Genomic DNA, 8,272 nt, shown 5'->3' on the forward strand with positions numbered 1-8,272 from the left:
TATGCATATAGGTCTATTTCCCCATCCTCATATGTAAATATATTTGCACATGTACATGTCTTTATCTAGACCTCTATAATTGCCCTGTGCCTCCCAGCTCGAAAAAGAAGACTCTCAATGAGATGGAATGACACAGTGACTGAAACAAAGGGCTCAAAGATAACAACAATTGTGAAGATGACACAGGACCATTTAGGGTTTTGTTCTGGTATGCACAGTATAGCTGGGTGTTGGTGCCAACTTCCAAGAAAGGTGTGGCAGTCTGCATCTGTAAAGACTCACAGTTTTGGAATCCCATGAGGAGTTTTCCCCTGTCACATTTGGTCACTTGGAGTCAGAATCCACTTGATGACAGTGAGTTTATAGTTTTTGCTTTATGTGTTGTTAGGTGATGTTGAGTTGGTTCTGACTCATAGACATTCTATGTACAACAGAACAAAGCACTGCCCTGTCTTGTGCTATCCTCATAATTAATCTTAAGTTTGAGCCCGTTGATGGAGCCACTGTGCCAATTCATCTTTTCAAAGGTCTTCCCCTTTTTCCCTGCCCTGATACTTTACCAAGGCTGTTGTCCTTTTCCAGGGATTGGCCTCTCCTGGTAACATGTCCAAAGTACATGAGACAAAGCCTTGGCTTCATTGCCTCTAAGCAGTATTCTGGTTGGACTATTCCAAGACAGACCTGTTTGGTTTTTTGGCAGTCCATAATACTTTCAATATTCGTTGCCAATACCGTAGTTCAAATACATCAACTTTCTTTGGTCTTCATTATTTAATGTGCAACTTTCACATACATATGAGGAGACTGAAAATATCTTGATTTGCATCAGGCTCTCCTTAGTCCTCAAAGTAACATCCATACTTGTCAACACATAACAGAACAGGTCTTTTAAAGAGGGCTTTTACAACATATTTATCCAATGCAATGTGTCATTTGATTTCTTGACTGCTGCTTCCACAAGTGTTAATTGTGGATCAAAGTAAGACAAAATCCTCAACAACTTCCTACTCATCCAGTTGTGAGGATTTTTGTTTCTTTTACATTAATTGTAATCCATACAGAAGACTGCAATCCTTGATCTTCATCAGCAAGTGTTTCAAATCCTCCTCACTTTCAGCAAGCAAGGTCATGCCATCTGTGTATTGTGGGTTGTGAATAAGATTTCTTCAAATCCAGACGCCACTTTCTTCTTTTGCTTCGTAGTTACACCAAATCCCTCTGTGTGGAACTCCAGAGACTATTTAAATAAGTATAACAAAGAAGAGACAGTTTCAGTTTAACAAAATAGAAAAGTCACGTCTAGATTTTATATTATCCATTTCTCAGTCACATCCTTAATACTTGGGCTTTTAATTGCAGTTAAAAAACGTTTTTAAAGGTTATTTTATTGGGGGCTCTTACAGCTCTTATAATCCATACATACATTGTATCAAGCATATTTGTACATATGTTGCCATCATTATTTTCTCAATATTTAATTTCTATTTAAGCCCTTGGTGTAAGCATTGCTTTTTACCCTCCATCCCCCCACCATGACCCCATGATAAATGATAAATGATTATTATTTTCATATCTCATACCAACTGCTGTCACCCTTTCCTGCAGTTTCTTACCCCTCTTCTCCTCACTATCCCCCTACCCTCCTTGTATCAGTCCCCTCATTTGTGTTCCTGAGAGGTGTATCTGACCTGGATTCAGTGCATCCTGAGCTCTTATCTGCACCTGTGTACATGGTCCAGCCTAGACGGTAGTAAAAGGTAGGATTGAGGTCATGATAGTGGGGAGTGAAGAAGCCTCAAGGAACCAGAGGAATGTTGTGTGTTTCATTGGTGCTATACTTCAACTTGGTTGACTCATCCTTTCCTTGTAACCCTTCTGTGAGGGGATGTCCTATTGCCTACAGATGGATTTTGGGTCTCTGCTCTGAGCCCCCTTATTCTCAATAGTATGTTTATTTGTTTTGGGTCTTCTGATGCCTTTTACCTGATCCTATTGACACCTCATGATCGCACAGGCTAGTGTGCTTCTTCCATGTGGCCTTTTTGCTTCTCAGCTAGAAGGCTGCTTGTTTATCTTCAAGCCTTTAAGACCCCAGACACTATATCTTTGATAGCCAGGAACCGTCAACTTTCTTCACCACATTTGCTTGTGCACCCATCTTGTCTTCAGCGATTGGAGGAAGGTTTATTAAGAACCTGTGTTATGGAGATGACATAAATTTGCTTGCTGTGAGAAGGACGTGAAGCACTTGCTGGTGAAGATCAAGGACTGCAGCCTTCAGTAAGAATTACAACTCAATGTAAAAGCAAATGTATTCAACACTGGTCCAATAGGTAATATGATAAAGAGATGAAAGATTGAATTTGCCAATTATTTCGTCTTACTTGGATCCACAATCAATTCTCATGGGGGAAGCAGTCAGGAGATCAAAGGACACATTGCAGTATATAAATCTGCCACACATGACCCCTTTAAAGTATTGAAGATCAAGGATGCTAATTTGAAGATGAAACTATGTCTGATGCAAGCAATGATGATGCATGCTTTCAGTCACCTCATATGTATGGTAAAGTAGGATATTGAATAGAGAAGAATCATCACTACAGTTGAACTATGAAGTTGGAGAAGAAAATGAAAGTATTACAAACTAAAAGTAAAAACAGATCTCTTTTGGAAGAAGTCCAGCCCTAATACTCCCTACAGACAAGGATGCCAAGACTGTCTCATGTACCTTGGACATGTTATAAGAAGAGACGAGTCCCTGGAGCAGGATATCATGCATGAGAAATTGAAGGGGCAGCCCAAAAGAGGATGGCCCCCGGCAAGATGGATTCACACAGTGGCTGAAACAAGGAGCTCAAACACAAGAGCAATTGCGAGGATGGCTCAGGACCTGCATTGTTGTGTTCTGTTGCAGATACGATCACCAAGAGTCAGGATCAACTCAGGGCACCTGACAGCAATAAGAGCAACATGATTAAAGAGAGACTGCTTTGAATTTTGTCTTCTTCATAAGAGACTTTGTTTTAAAAATTCTTGACGTTCCTCTGTTTCTACTGTGTACTGCTCATCAAGAATTTATGTACATGCAAATGTTCCATATTAAATTAATTGAAAATTAAAAGACAAGTAAACAATTATACTAACAGCCCCATCCACACTGTATGTTGCTCTATTATCACTCTGATTTTTCAGGAAAACAACAAAAATTTTGTGAATTCCTGCTTCAACTACTCTACCAAAACAGTTTCACTATAAAGCCATAAATAATCCCCCCAAAGTCAAGTCGCTTTTCTGACTTTGTCTTACACGCTGTCTCTAGATCCATGGCTTCAGCCTAGGTTTCAGGATTCCACCTGGAACCATGTGGGGAAAATATTGTGGGGAAAAATTTTATCTGGGAGATCCACGATTAAAACTTAAGTACATAAAAATATTGTGACCAAATTTCACTCTATGGATCTTTTAGTCATCTTCAGGAAAGTTTGGTTACAAAGAACAGAAGCCTTCTAGAAGTAATATAGCTAAACATGGTGACATGTTGTAAGGATTTATAGTTATATCGTGTCACTATACAACTGGAAGGGCATCTGAGCCTGGGCCAGAACCTGGACAATGTTAACCTGAGGCTTCTTGCTACGTTTCTCAGAGATGCGGTTTTTCACTGCTAGCACTCAAGCAGGTGAGTTTCATTCTTGCTTTCTGCACACTGTCTTCTGCTTCTTTGTTTAGATAGATAGTTGGCTCTGGATTATATTTCCCTTGACTGAATGATTTACTTGTATTTTTCTTTGGGGCAGAAAAAATTTTAACTTGGTCTCTCTTTTTCTTCTTGTTCTAAATTTCTTGTTCCATGTTTGGGGCAATTTGTTTTGACTCATCAATGCATTCAAATGTTCCCTGAACATGTGATCTCTTCTTCTCTCTGGGTTTTTAAGCCATCTGCCCTCCATTTCTCTAGAACATCTCCTCTTTATCCTTCACACATTATTCTTTAAAAATATATATATCTTTGAATTGTTTTTACCTTAAACTCTCCCATGCATCTTTTAATAAAATTTAAATACTCTTATTCCAATAATAAAAATAACCCTAATTTATAGTAAAAGATATCTATTATTGAATGCCAACCATGTATTGAGTGCTGTGTTAGGCTCTGGATAAACAGAATGCATAAATCTTAGTTCCTGATTCCATCATCTGGCACCAGTATTGTTGGCTCAAGCATTAGCAGCATGATCAATATAATTTTGTAGATGAGAGATTGAAGCTTGGAAAGTTTAAGTCATAGATTCAGGATCCATACTCGGGTCTGACTAAAATGCTATTCCCAGGCACTGCATCGATTTTTATAGAAATCCCCAATGATGAGACAATTCTTCACTTTTGTTTGAAAGGATTAAGTTAGTGGAGCCATCCCAAAGTTATTTGGATACTAAAGTGATAAGAAAGACATTTCATTAGATGGGGTATGTATAAAAATCAAATGTGAATGTAAGGTCATGATTTTGTTTGCTTTGTCTCAGAACCTGTATAAGTGCAATTGCAAATGAGGTTCCAAAAATAGTTTGACTACTGGCAATATCCCTGGAATGAGTGTATATTGTAGTCTCTTAAGGTAAAGGACATTCTGAAAGATAACTTTCGATTATCAATACAAATTCCTTGTCTGATATCAAAGAAATTGTCTCACATTTTATAAGTAGCCCTTGGAAGATATTTAAGGAAAAATATTTTATTCCATTATTCATCATTCCCACTTTAAGGCAATTATTTTATCACATTAAATTTTGTTACTTAGATAATCTAGTGAAAATGAGAAAACAGGGTTTTCAAATACTAAGCAAAGAATTCTGAGTCAAAATAGGTTCAACCATCTGACCTCCACTACTGACTTCGAGTGTCCCTATGTAGGGTTTCTAAGCTGTAAATCTTAACAAAAGTAGAAAGCCTTATCTTTCGCCCAAGGAACAGCAGGTGAGTTTGAACTGCCAACCTTTCAGTTGCCTGATAGCAACACCAGGGGTTCTTGGTTCAACCAGAACTTGACTTAAATGTGTGTGCAACTGAGCTAGTAAAAAACAACAATAATAATAATAATAATAAAAGACTGAGATCTGTGTAAAACCAAACTCACTGCTGCAGAGTCAGTGCTGACTCAGTGCCCCGTTTGGGTTTCTGAGACTGTAAGTGTTTCCTGGAGTAGAAAGCCCAGTCTCTCCCTCGGAGTTGCTCGTGGCTTCCAACTGCCAGCCATGCAGATTGCAGTCCAACGCAGAACCACTGCACCAGCAGGGCTCCTTGAGATCTCTTTATTTTTTATAGTGACTTATTTTTAATAGAAAGTGACTGTGTGTCCTCCTTTTAGCCACCCATGTTGTTTTTAGGTGCTATCCAGTCGGTTCTGACTCGGAGCGAGCGTGTGCTCAACAGAAGGAAACACTGCCTGGTCCTGCACCGTCCTCACAGTTGCTTCTATGCTGGAGCCCATTGATGCAGCCACCGTGTCCATCGATCCTGTGGAGGGCCTTCCTCACTCCCACTACTTTCCTAAGCATGACGCCCTTCTGTCGAGACTAAGCTCTCCTGATATCAAGTCCAAAGTATGTGAGATGTAGTATCCCCATCCTACACTTCTGAGAGAGATCTGTTGGTTCTTTGGCAGTCCATGGTACTTTTAATATTCTTCCCCAGCTCCACAATTCAAACTCATCGATTCTTCTTTGGTCTTCTTAATTCTTTTTGTTTGGTTTTGGTTTTGGTACCGAGAGTGGCGTATGAATTCTTCATTCAATATCCAACTTTGACATGCAGATGAGGTAATTGACACCACCATGGCTTGGATCAGAGGCACTTTACTCAAAGTTACCGCACTGCGTTTTAACTCCCTAAAGAGGTCTAGTGCAGCAGATTTACCGAATGCAACTCATCTGCTGATCTCTTGATTGCTGCTCCTCCGAGCATTGTTTGTGGAGTCAAGCAAGACACAGTTCTTGACAACCTCAATCTTTTCTTCCTTTATCATGATATGACATATTGGTTCCATTGTGAGGATTTTGATGTTCTTTATATTGAATTGTAATCCATACGAAAGCCCGCAATCCTTGGTCTTCATCAGCAAGTGCTTCAAGTCCTCCTCACTCAGCCAGTAGAGTGGTTTCATCTACATATCTCAGGCTGTTAATAAACCTCCTTCCAATCTTGATACTAACTACATGCTTCCTCATATAATCCAGTCTCTCTGATGAAGTTCTCAGCACACAGATTGAATAAATATGCTGAGAGGCAACAACCTCGATGCACACCTGTCCTGATTTCAAATCATGCGGTGTCCCCTTGTTCTGTTTGCCCAACCTCCTCTGGAGTCATGTGCAAGTTCTGCATGAGCACAGTGAAGAATTCTGGGATTCTCATTCTCAAGACTAACCATAGTTTGTTAGGAGCCAAACAGTCAAATGCTTTGGCATAGTCAATAAATGACAAGTAAAATGTCTTTTTGGTCTTCTCTGCTTTCAGCCAAGATCCATCTGACATCAGCAATAATATTTCTTGTTCCACGCCCTCTTTCGATCCCAGCCTGAACCTCTGACAACACATATAATCTATTTATTTTGGTTGTTTACCTTGGTTTTTTTTTTTCATAACTTAAAACACAGATTGTTATTTTTTCATCGGTCTGAAAACTAGAAGTCCAAATCAGGGCTGTGCGGATTCCTTCCAAGGGTTCTGAGAGAGCAGTTGTACTTTGATCCTCCCTCCCACTCATTTTCTAGTGACTGCTCTTTGCTGTTTACAGATGTTTCTTCTTATAGTGTCTTTCCTTGTGTATGTGACTCAGTTTCCACATCTGTCCTCTCTTATAAAATGTACTCAGGATGGGCTTGTATTAGGACCAACCATACTCGTTTAATTTATCTGCCATTTCTGATTTCCTCTAGCAAGGTCACATTCAAAGGTACAGAGAGTAGGGCTTCAGCATTTTTTTTTTTAAGTGCGTGACACACAGTTAAATCTATAATAGGTGCTAAGGCTGATGGAGTCAAGGATACAGGGCTTTGTTTACAATGCTAATATGTTATGTTTTTCCTTGTTTTCTTCATCATCCCCAACTCCTTCTTTCAGGAATTTCCACTTCTCCTTTTGACTTACATAAGAATATTTCAAGAATCAGCAAAATTTCTATATTCACCAGTGAACTTTGCTTCTAAATAAGATCTTATCAAAAACCGACCAACCAAGCAGAACATATACAATACTTTGCTATTGAGTCAATGGTGACTCCTGGAGATCCCATCCATCTGCTCCAGATGCAACTCCTCTCCATAACGGCTTCATGGCTGGAACCTTGTAGAAGCAGATTACCAGGGTTTTCTTCCAAGGTACCAGTGCTTGGGTTCAAATCCCCAATCTTTCAGTTAGTCCTGAGCAATTAGTTTTTTGTGCTGCCCAGCGAACTAATATCATATCATGCATGTCAAAAACATAGAGACTGGTTTTCATTTTTCAGCTGATCTTTGACTTCTGTTTAGAGTGGATATCTAGTTATTATCTCTATTTCCTTATATATGTATGCATGAATTTATGTATGTATGTATCTATCATCTATCTCTCTGTCTCTTGAGTGCTCTACACAGTCTCTCTTTCCTCTGTTAATAATGCCTGGTTCCCTTTTTGCGTGATGGTCATTTTGCCATTGAGTGCAGTCTTTTAATATATATTATATATATATAATTTTAATATATTATATATATACTTTTAATATATTATATATATACTTTATTCTATGTTTGGTGAAAGTTTACACAGCAGATTTCATTCCCATTAAACAATTTTTATGCAAATTGTTCAGTGATATTGGTTGTAATTTTCATAATATGTATCATTCTCATTGTTTCCATTTTGTTTCAAAGAAAAATTTCCATTGATCTAACTTCCCTGACCTTTCTTGCATTCTTCTTTTTTTTTAGTTTTCTTTAAAATTAATTGGGATTTCATGCATATATCATTCCATAGTTCACTCACATCCAGCAAAATTGTACAACTGCTGCCACAATCAGTTTCCAAACATTCTTTTTCTACATGGACCCTTTGACATCATGGTTTTTGGGCTAATATTGGCCATTTGGTCTCATATAATTGATTATTTAAGGGATTACATTCCTCATGGGTGGTATTGTTTATTTTTAAAATAATTTTATTGGGGGCTCTTACAGCTCTTATAATATTCCATACATCAATTGTATTAAGGATATTTGTACATATGTTGCCATCA

Source organism: Echinops telfairi, unplaced genomic scaffold, assembly GCF_000313985.2.
Source record: "Echinops telfairi isolate 266 unplaced genomic scaffold, ASM31398v2 ScPeMD7_3533;HRSCAF=4204_0, whole genome shotgun sequence".
In the NCBI taxonomy this organism is placed as follows: Eukaryota; Metazoa; Chordata; class Mammalia; order Afrosoricida; family Tenrecidae; genus Echinops; species Echinops telfairi.